The 11,318-nt window shown below is 38.3% G+C and overlaps 1 pseudogene; it reads left to right on the forward strand.

Moving 5' to 3' along the window:
- Nucleotides 1-7,132: 7,132 nt before the first annotated feature.
- Nucleotides 7,133-7,991, forward strand: LOC118835371 (annotated as a pseudogene).
- The last annotated feature ends 3,327 nt before the right edge of the window (nucleotides 7,992-11,318 follow it).

Below are 11,318 nucleotides of genomic sequence, written 5' to 3' on the forward strand. Positions count from 1 at the left end.
GCAAATCCCTATGATGCACAGCCTTTTTATAAAAAGGAAAAAATGCAATAAATTTAACTAAGTAGTTTTAACACTGACCTGCCTATCTCCCCTCATGAACATCCTTCTATTTCTTTCAATGAAGTTTTATAATGTTTCATTACTCCTTTTTTCTTTCTTTCCTTCTTTTTTGTATCTCTATCACTCCATCCCACTTCCTCTTTAGCTCCTTCAACATACACACATACATCCTTCCTTGTAAGAATAAGTATATTGTAACAAAACAAACACGCATTGACCATGCCTGAAGTAGTATGACTCATCCTACACCTCTAATCTATCACCTTTTTGCCAAGAGGTGGAAGCATGTTTCATCATTACTCTTCTGGAGTTAAAATGAATCATTACATTGATCAGATTTCTTAAGTTGCTTACAAATGTTTTCCTTCAAGATGTTGTAGTCACTGTATAAATGGTTTCCTAATTCTGATCATTTAATTATGAATCATCCCAGATTTCTCCAAACCCTTCCCTCTCATCAATCCTTACAGTGCAATAATATATTACATTATATACATAACCTAAAGCATAGTTTTTTCAGTCATTCTCCAATTGATAGGCACCCTTCTCATTTCCAGCTATATGCAAAGTGTTATCATAGATGTTCTGTGCATATGGGTCCTTTTTTGGATTCCCTTTGGAATATATATGTGTCATTTAAAGCGTCCAGGAAGATTCATTAATCCATCCCTGAACCCTAAGAGAGTGCTACCTGTAGTGCTCTGAGTCATCTGTATATATACATGATGCTTAAACTCATGGAGTTGATAAGGTGACCAAGAGAGAAAATGTGAGAAAGGAGGATATAGAACAGAGGCTTGTGGCACACCCACAGTTAGGGCAAGTGATATGGATACTGATCCAAAAAAAAAGGAGATTTGAAAGAGCAGTTGGAAAAGCAGGAGGAGAACCAAGAGAAAGAAGCACTATGTGAATCCAGAGAGGAGAGTTCATCCAGGAGTACAGGGTAGTCAGCAGTATCAAATGCAGTAGTAGGTAGTTTAATAAAGAGGGAGATAGAGAAAATAAACATCAGACTTGGCAATTACTGAAACACTGGCAACTTTGGAGAAAGCAATTTCAGTTGAGTGATGAAGTTGGAAGCCAGACTAGAAAGGGTAAGAAGAAAGTGAAAGGAAAGGAAGTCAAGGCCATAAGTATAAAAAAGTTTTGAACTTCTCTTTTGGGCCACCAGGTATATTCATTATTCAGAAGAGATTGATATAAGAGGTTGTATAAACCATGAATTTGTGAGAAACAAAGTATTGGGGGAGAGGTGAACACATATTGACCAGACCGCAACATTTTAGCCAGTTGGGCAACACATTCACACATGTATACACACACACATACACACACTGCAAGTGTTGTGGATAAATAATGGGCTGGCACAGAGTTGAATATGAGTAGAACACCAGGTTGAATTGCTTTTAAGAAATTGAACAATACTTGCATTGTTTATAATGAGTTATAAGTGAAAACTGTAATAAAAGATATAATAAGGAAATATATAACCAGAAAGGGAGGTAGGTCCATCATGTGGTGAGAATGAGAGGCTATGGACTGGCTAAATATCTCATTAGAACCCCTCAAGCTATTAAAAGGACTAGACCCTATTAACTTAGGGCTGACATCCTATGGAGACTCTATAGAAGAACATGACAATTGCACAGGATAAGAAGTTGTGGGAGAGAAGGAAGGAAGGAAGGAAGGAAGGAAGGAAGGAAGGAAGGAAGGAATTAGCATTTTTAAGTACCTTCTATGTGTATACAAATACTATCTAATTCAAACATCACAATAACTGGGGGGAGGGAGGTGCTATTATTATCTCCAATTTATAGTTGAGGAAATTGAGGTGAATAGAATTTAAGTGACTTGCCCAGGGTAAAACAGCTAGTAGGTGTTTGAGATCAAATTTGAACTTAGGTCATCCTTACTCCAAGCCCAGGACTCTATCCACTGTACCACCTAAATATAGTGAGGATAAGATCTATACTAGTGGCAGCAGTATCTACACCTATGAGATCACAGTTTCTCCAAGACATCAGAGTAAGTGATAATTCCTGGAGATCTCTCCTCTGCAATACTCTGGCTTATGGTATTTTTCTCATTATGCATGGCCACAAAGAGGGCATAACGCAATTAAAGTTATTCTAACAGTCTACAGTTTCTTTCAAATGGTTGATATAGCTTATGATTTTGGCATAAGGAAATTTGTTCCAGTTTCAATTTTTTTTCTGGGCCATCATGCTATGCTTTGTCTGCTACATATTTAATAAGAAATAGTTGACGTTAATCTTGCCAGATTGAATTTAAAAGGTTGGATGCAAAACTAGTATTTTAATTTGTGAGGAGATAGAAAGTGTGGTTTGATCAGCTGTTTTCTAAAACAGATTAAAACTGTTTCCTTTCCATAACTGGCAAAATGCGCTTGGAATGAACATATACATGCATATTATATATATATATATGTGTGTGTGTGTGTGTGTACATATACACATACATATATGAAAAGTCAATTGAAATCTCTGACTTCTCTAGCACATGCTATTAGGTAGCAGTACTAATAGCTCCCTCTAGACTAAAGGGAGGTAGGAAATGGACCAGCAGGTGCAAGACCTTGGGAGGGGAGCTTTATGAAGTGGTTAGAGGCAAGAAAAACTATGTCAGCCTTGTGCTTTCCTGTAGACCAAGCCTTCCACACACAATCTCCTTTCACCCCATCACTCACTACAGCCCTCTTCCAGCCCTAATCATCTGTCATATCTCCCCACCAGCTTTTTAAATTCTAGAGTACACATGGAAATGGCAGGGTATTCTGGAAAGAAGACTTACTCTACAGTCAGAAAACTTGGGTTTAAATCCAGCCTCTGACTCTTGCTACCAATGTGACCTTGCCTAATCAAGTCACAACCTCTCTAGGCCTCAATTTCCCCATCTAAAAAATGAGGAGATTGGATTACATGATCTCTTAGATCCCTTCCAGCCTAAGGTCCTGAAAGAAGTATGGTCAGGACTAGGTGGAGTCCTAGCTAAAAAGGGAAAAAAAAATGCCTTGATTTTTCTGTCTCCCAGAATGCCTATCAGACTATTGGCATCCTAAAACACACGTTCTGCAATGTTTTTCAAGTAAACTGATTTCTTGCTCTGGCTCCTTAAACTCTTTCTCTAGTTCTTTTCCTTTCTTCTACCCCTATCAATTGATTCAAAATTGATCTCACTCACAAAAGATTCAACATCTCAAAGAAGTATAAATTTACACACACAAATTATACATTCTACATAACATACACACATATATACATACCACATAACACACAAACATACAGACACAACACATAACACATGCATAATCGTCAGTCAATCAAAAACAAATTCCTTCTCTGGTGTTTAGATGTAATGCCACCTTTTACATTTGGATCTTTGTTTTCCTTGCATTTAATTATAAATGCTGGTGGGAGGGCCCTCTGTCATTTTGGATGAACTCTCCTACAGGCTCAGTGTATCCCCATGAGCATGTGAATGCTTATTAAACATTACTCGACTCACTGATAAGACAAGCCATTGTGCCAGAGGAAATGCTAATTTTAAGATACCAACACTTCACATGATGACTATCCAGTGGCCTGGGGCAGCTCCTGGGAATTTGTAATATGATACAGAATCTTTCCTCCTTTATGTCACCTGTTACAATTTCCCCTCACTTTTCAGTCACTGAAAATCATTACCATCTGACATCTGTCTGGCTGTCTCAAGCCAGGTCTTCACTTCCAAGAGAAAGGGAAGGATTTTTTTTTTGCCAGAATTAGTTGTATAATGGCTGTAATCCCAACTGGCATAATTCCAACCCTCCTTTGGTGGTAAAGACCTAGAAGTCCATCATTTTGTTGTTAATGACAGAGTCTAGGCAAAGGTGAGACATAGAAAATGCCACTCAAAGATAGCATCTGGCCTACTGGGGAACATAGTTTTGGCAAAGCAATTCTGTCCGAGGATACAAACCCTATTTTGGCTGATGGAGAGTCCTTAAAATGAAAAAAAGACATATTTGGAGAGAAAAAAATGTGACCAGATTATAATACCATGCCATGGACACAGTAGATAATAAGTACTTCATACAATCATTACTTTAGAACTACAAGGAACAAAGATATTGTGTAGAATAAAGCTCTAATTCATATATGTATACATATACATACATATATAATATACATATGCATATATTTGCATATTTTCATATGTGTGTATACATATACATGTGACATGGATATTATTTGTTTTTGCAACACCTCAGCTACATATTAATTATATTATTATATATCCACTTCCTTCTCCTTCTGCATGTGCCATCCCTTATAACAAAGTTAAAAGAGAAAAGCAGAAAAACAAAGAAGTTCAGCAAAACTAACAAACACATCAATTGAATCTAAAGTACAATAAATTTTCCATACCCATAATTTTCCACCTCTGCAAAGAAGGGAGGGAGATACATTTTCCCCCACCCCTCTCCAGAGCCAAGCTTGGTTATCTTCATCACATCTTTTTCCTAAATTTGTTTACTTCCATCTGCATCAGTTCATTTGAGTCTTTCCATGTTTCTCCAATGTCCTCATTTTACAATGAAGAAACTAAAGTGTAATGAGTGAAGAGATTTGTCTAAGGTCACACAGATAAAGTCAGGTCAAGGAATTTTTCAGGAACCGTGGGTGCCATAGTTGGTAAAGAGCTGAACTTGAACTCAGAAAGACTTGAGTTTAAGTCCTCCTTCTGATGAGCAATAGTTATATGACCTTCGGCAAGTCACTTAACCTCTTAGTGTTTCTGGCAACTCTTTAAAACTAAAAATTTCAGAACAGTTGCCAACCTAGAGGGACTTTCCTCATTGGGAAATCAGACAACACTGTAGAATTATCACTCTGGAAGAACTGGATTAAAGAGGGAGAACCTTGAGGCATGGAAAACAATTAAAAGGATATTACAATAGTACTGGTCCCTTCCAACTCTGAAATTCTATGGCACATCTAGGTAGAGATGTCCAGCAAATGGTGATGTGGAACCGAAGTTCAGGAGAGAGAAGAGAAATGGAGGTACAGCTTTAGGAATCATCAGCATGGAGATGATAGTTGAACCCATGCAAGCTAAAAAAATCACCGAGAAAGAAGGGAAAACCCAAGACAAAGTCCCAGAGTACACGCACATATAGGGAAAAGAACATGGATGGTAGTCTAACAAGAAGAGGCTAATAACGAGTCATCAGGCAGGTAGGCACAGAGCCAGGGAATAGTAAGACCACAAAAAGATCAGAAAGAAGAAAAAAATCTGGAAAAAGAGATATTCAACAGCATCAAACACTGCAAAGAAGTCAAGAAGGATATAGACTGGGAACAAGTCACTGATTTAGCAATTGAGAAAATATTAGTATACTGGGAGAAAAGTTTGTTCCAGATGTGGGATCTGGATATTTGATTGCAAGGGGATGAAAAGTGAGTGGAAAGATAGAGTGAAAGCTATGAATATAGATGGTTTTTTTCTATGAGTTTGACTGTGAAAAAGAGAAAAGATACAGGATGAGAGCTTGAAGGGATGGCAGAAACAATTTTAAGGGTGGAAAACTGAGAACATTTGTAGTCAAGAGGGAAAAAGAATGAAGATTGGAGAGAAGGAATAATCAGAGGCACACTCCCAGAGGATATATGAGAGAACAGGATCTAGGGCACAAGCAAAGTAAGGGGTCAAATTTTCCCCAGAGAGCAGATAGAGAAAAACAGACTGAGGAGACTTGAACTTTTTCACATGACCTATGAAGACAAGCTGTTTCATTATTTGGGGTATACCAGAAATGGCCCCAAACACTTAAATCCCTTTCGGGAGGTAGCAACAGGAAAGCTATGGGATTTTACATTTCAAACCTTCTTGTACTATACTGGTCTGATTCCCCACACTCAAGAAGAAAAGTAATGCCCATTTGTGACAATGAGTTCCTGCACCCAGTGAGTCAAACTGGTACCAAGACAAAAAAATAAAATAAAATGTGGCTATTACACCTCAAGCATTGGTGACTCATTTGGGAGTGGGAGTTTTCCATATCATCAAGTTGGGCCACGCCCCTGGCTTTAACCATTAAGGAAAAATATTTTTTGGAGATTCTGAACACCATGTGTCCTGCTACCCATATTCATCTAGGAAAGCTTAGAGAGGGTAGTGAATTTAGAACCCAACTAGATTTAGAACTAGGTTACCTAGTCTATTTCCATCATTTTATAGATAAGGAAGGCAAGATTTAGCTAGGTTAAGTGGTTTACCTGAGGTCATGGAAGTACAAGGATAAGAGGCAGTATTTGAACATATTTTTTTATACACTAAGACTAGTATTCTTTCCACTGTTTCATAAGGAGAGCTCATTCTTGAACTGGGCAAAGCTGGCATATGAAAAGGTGGGCATGAACACTTAAGCTGATGGTTGATGATGGCTAGCATTTCTATAGGACTTCCAAGTTTTACAAAGTGCTCTACACACACTATCTCACTTGGTTCTCATAACAACCCCATACACATATTATTTATCTCTTTTGTTATTGATGAGAAAAAACTGAGGCTCAGGACTTGCTTAGGTTCCCATAGCTATTAAGCTTTGAGGCTGATTTCCAAGCCAGATCTTCACTTCAAAATCAGCATTCTATCCACTATGTCACACTTAATTTCCCAAAAATGTAAAGAAAGGTTAATGAAACATTGTTCATCCTTTTTTAATAAAGGGAACTGTAATAGGGGCCTGTAAAAGTTGGGAATATCTTTTACCAGGAGACAGAAGAACTCATTGAGATAGCAAATTAAGACCTTTCCTTAAGAGTGGCTTCATCCTTTCTTCAGTCTTTTCATTGTTTAGCTCAGTGAGTTCTTTAGTCAGCAGAAGTTACTGTTCCTTCTTCCAGGTCAGGAAAGAATATTTACATAGAAGAGATCATTCTCTCGGGCTGCGGATTGCTAGGACCTGCAGCCCGAGCCTGGGAGCGGAATGTCACGGCGGCCACCTGGGCCCACGCTGCGGCCCTGGTCCTCTCCTCCCCGTGGTCACTATGCCCCAGAGCGGACCATGCTGAGGCCCGGGGCCGCCGTCCCTAGAGCTGTCGCGGGTGCCTTCGGCTGCTGTGGCCCGCGCCGCCTGAGCGCCGGCATGCTGTACGCCGTGACGAGGAGTCGCAAGACCTGCGTGTTCACCACCTGGAGTGAATGTCAAGCACAAGTGAACCGATTTCCTACTGCCAGATTCCAGAAGTTTGCTACTGAAGGTGAGGCTTGGTTGGGCCTTTGTCCGAAATACTGCAAGCCCTGATCGTTCAACAGAAAAACAAAAGTGACCCACAGGACCCCAAAGTGAAACCGAACAAGAGACCCTGTGAGGCATAAAATGAGGAGGAAGAGCCTTGCGCAAAGCTTACAAAGCAAAACAGTTTCTGTGCCTTCACTTAGCAAAGAAACATTTTCTTACATGGGAGATGCAGCTGTGGGTAACACAGATGACTGCTGCTCCAGTAATGGGAGGAGGAAAGCTCCAGCAGGCATCGATGTTTACTGGGGGCCCGGCCATCCCCTAAATGTGGGTGATAGACTTTCTGCGCAACGGACGAATCAAAGAGCAGAAATACATGCTGCCTGTAAAGCAATAGAACAAGCCCAGAATCAAAACGTCAGTAAGCTGGTTCTCTACACAAATAATGTGTTTACTATAAATGGTATAACGGGTTGGGTTAAAGACTGGGAAATGGCTGGAAAACAAGCACAGGAAAAGATGCCATTAACAAAGAAGACTTTGTTAAGCTTGATACACTTATTCAAGGCATAGACATAAATGGGTGCATGTTCCTGGTCATTCAGGGTTTGCAGGCAATGAAGAAGCTGATAGATTAGCAAGAGAAGGAGCTAAAAAAATCTCAAGAATCAACATAGCATAATTTTTATAATCTAATCAAAGAGCAAACCAAGGACTCTTTAATCATTATTCGTGTGAAAATTTGCCTACAAGACATGAACTATTGCAGGTAGACTTGGGACCATTCTTGTTTGATCAGGAAGGCTGTGTAGTTTTCTGTTGAAGTATGTGGTTCAGTATATTAAACTACCCTTTACTTTACCCTGAACAACATACCTGTTTATTTTTGGAAATTGTTTGGGATTTCAGCATAAAGTAGATATTGCTGACTATTGCCCAACATTGTTCTCTCTCTCATTTTTTTTGCACTGAAGTTTGATTCTCAAATTGAGGTGTTAGTGTTTTGTTTAGAAACTCATAAAGTGCTAGGTAAAATAATGATGATGATGATGATGGTTATAATGATCTTCTGATCGACCCCAGGTGAGAAGAGTAAATGTATTCTCAGGCTACTAGAATACTAAAATTACTGATTCCATATAGGGAAGTAGCATTAGAAGTAATGTTTTTAAAAGTTAAATTAACTTCTTAGGTTTCTTTCACTTTTTTTTAAAAGGTTGCTTTGATGCTAGAATAGAATTGAACGTGATATTAGACTTCAAATGATCCATAATTTCATCAGTATGAGCACTCCTTCCAAATAAGATGGGAAACTCTGCCTGCCTTGGATTCTTTATTAGAGTTTTTGTTTTGTTTCATTTTAACAGAAAAATTCATCAGCAGATGTCCAGCCTCTTGATGTTTGTTAAGCTTCTCTGAACTTAGCTTGGCTGGTCTGTGGATGACACATGTATATGACTAAATGCAAAGCCTTTCCAGCTTGGTAGGGCCTATCAGATCATAGACTGGTGGAAATACTTTCAGCAACCTAGAACTGACATTGTGAAGCATTATAGACTGTAGTGGAAGATATGTGCTGTCATGCAGGTGTAAATAGGCCCTAAGAAACAAATTTGCACAAATAAAACTTTCTTTGTGTAAAAATGCTGCACATACTATCAAAGAATACATGGTAACCCCCTGTGATTTGGTCTACAGCTACATTTTAGTTATTAGAAAGAAATATAGTAAATCCACAGAGACCCAATAAGGCCTTTATAATGACAAACTATTCATAATATATCCTTTTGTTGTCTTAAAAAGTGAAATAAAACATCAACATTTTAAGCTTGAAAAAAAGAAGAGATCATTTTTAGGTGCTTCCATACACTAAAGGTGTAACTGCACCCTAAAAGTTAATTGAACTTCACAAAAAGCCTAATTTACTCCTTGAGTATAGATTAGACACTGGAAGATTCTAGCTTGAGAAATCTTATATAACAGCTCAACTTAAAAGAAAAAGCAAATATTGAGTAGGTTTGACAAAGAGTCTATTCTGTGTTAATTTTAGCAGGTGATGGTATGTGGCATTTAAGATGATTTCTTTCAGTCAGCTTTTAATGCAGAGCCGGATATCCTCTTGACAAACTAAAGTCCTAGAAAACACTTCATTTGATGCTTCCTACAGATTCATCATTATATTCCAAATTGTTGCCTTTGTACTAGACTTAAAATATGTTAACATGGAGTGAAACAAAGACTTGTCTCTACATGTGCTCTCTTGATGGATCTCAGAGGTGTGCCCAGAAAGAATGTCCATTCTCCTTCCCCCAATGCTTTCCCTCCTCAGTCCCTCTAAACTTTTGGAACCTTTACAGAAAATTTCACCAAGAATAGTCTTTTGATGCATTTCCCTACTTGTTTCACAGAACAGGAAGTAAAGATGCTCTGAGGACTAATTCAAAATTGTAACAGTCCCTGGGAATTTGAATAACTCACCTGATGATGTCCAGAAAACTTTCATTTTTATGATATAATAATTTGTAAAAAAAAAATCACCTGTGATATAAATAGTCATACTTATCTCAAGGAGAATAACCACAGAACTCATTTCATTCACAACCTTGAGCCAACTCATCTTTTCTGGGATACAAAATATCTAACACTTACATAGCCCTTTGTATCTTGCACACACATTTTTATGCATTTGGTCCTTGCAACACCTCCAGTAAGGTAAGTACTGCTACCCCATTTTGCAGATAAGGATGCTGAGGCTAAGAGAAGATAAATTACTTCCCCAGGATTAGAGAACTAATAAGTAATGGAAAAAAAAATACTTTTAACCTAGGAATTCTTCTGACTCCAAGTACAGCACCCTTCCCACTATACCATATTTCCTCAAGAGAATAGCTTTCCTTTCCTGTCACTTGCCCCATGTTTTAAAGGACTTAGTGGTAACAGCAAGTCCCCATCCCTGAATTATGGGAGCTAGGGCTTTTCGCAATGATTCTTCTACATGTCTACAACAATTTACTACCCTGTAACCACTTTCTTTCCCTTTCCTGGCATATAACTGACATATATAGCAGTCATTAAAAAATGATAATCTGCTGATAAGATGTTTCAAATATTATTTCCAGGCACCATGTTTAGCATATATAAATGTGGGTGTTGACTTTTTTACATGATATATACACATAAAAACATTTCACATATATGATATGTGTGTTATATATATGACTGGGTGTAATATAAATATTACTGGCCTTATGATTTCATGTAAAGATCCCCTAGGTATGGGACTTTCCTTTACCACTTCAGATTGGCTCTGCTATTTTTAACCTTAAAAAGTGGCCAGGGGTACTAAGAAGCTAATCAGCCTGCCCAGGATGACACAGCCAGGATATGTGAGAACTGGAATATTGAGACTCTCTATCTACTACCTCAGAGGCATCAAATTCAAATGGAAATGGAGGCCACTAAATGGTACTTCAGGCAGCTAGGTGGCACAGTGGATAGAGTGCTGGGTCTACAATCAGAAAGTGGATAGCTGGATCTACAATCAGAAAGACTCATCTTCCTGAGTTCAAATGCCACCTCAGACACTTACTAGCTATGTGACCTTGGGCAGGTCACTTAACAATGTTTGCCTCAGTTTCCTCATCTGTAATATGATGTGAAGAAGTAAATGGCAAAACACTAGTATCTTTGCCAAGAAAATCCCAAATGGGGTCTAGAAAAGTCATACGTGACTGAAAAACAACTCAACAACAACAAACTATACTTAAGCATCCCTGAGAGCTGCATATTGACTTAGAAAACCACAAACTAGCATTATCTATGTCTTATTATATTTTTTATTTATTTTGTTAAATATGTCCCAATCACATTTTAATCTTCTTTTGACTGCATTTGGGAGTGTTGCCAACAGCCTGTGGCCCACAGACCATGTGTCTGACATCTCTATACTGAATCACATTGCCTTTCAAATAGAAACATCCTATGAAAAAGTATTGAGAGGACACATTTG

Source organism: Trichosurus vulpecula, chromosome 1, assembly GCF_011100635.1.
Source record: "Trichosurus vulpecula isolate mTriVul1 chromosome 1, mTriVul1.pri, whole genome shotgun sequence".
In the NCBI taxonomy this organism is placed as follows: Eukaryota; Metazoa; Chordata; class Mammalia; order Diprotodontia; family Phalangeridae; genus Trichosurus; species Trichosurus vulpecula.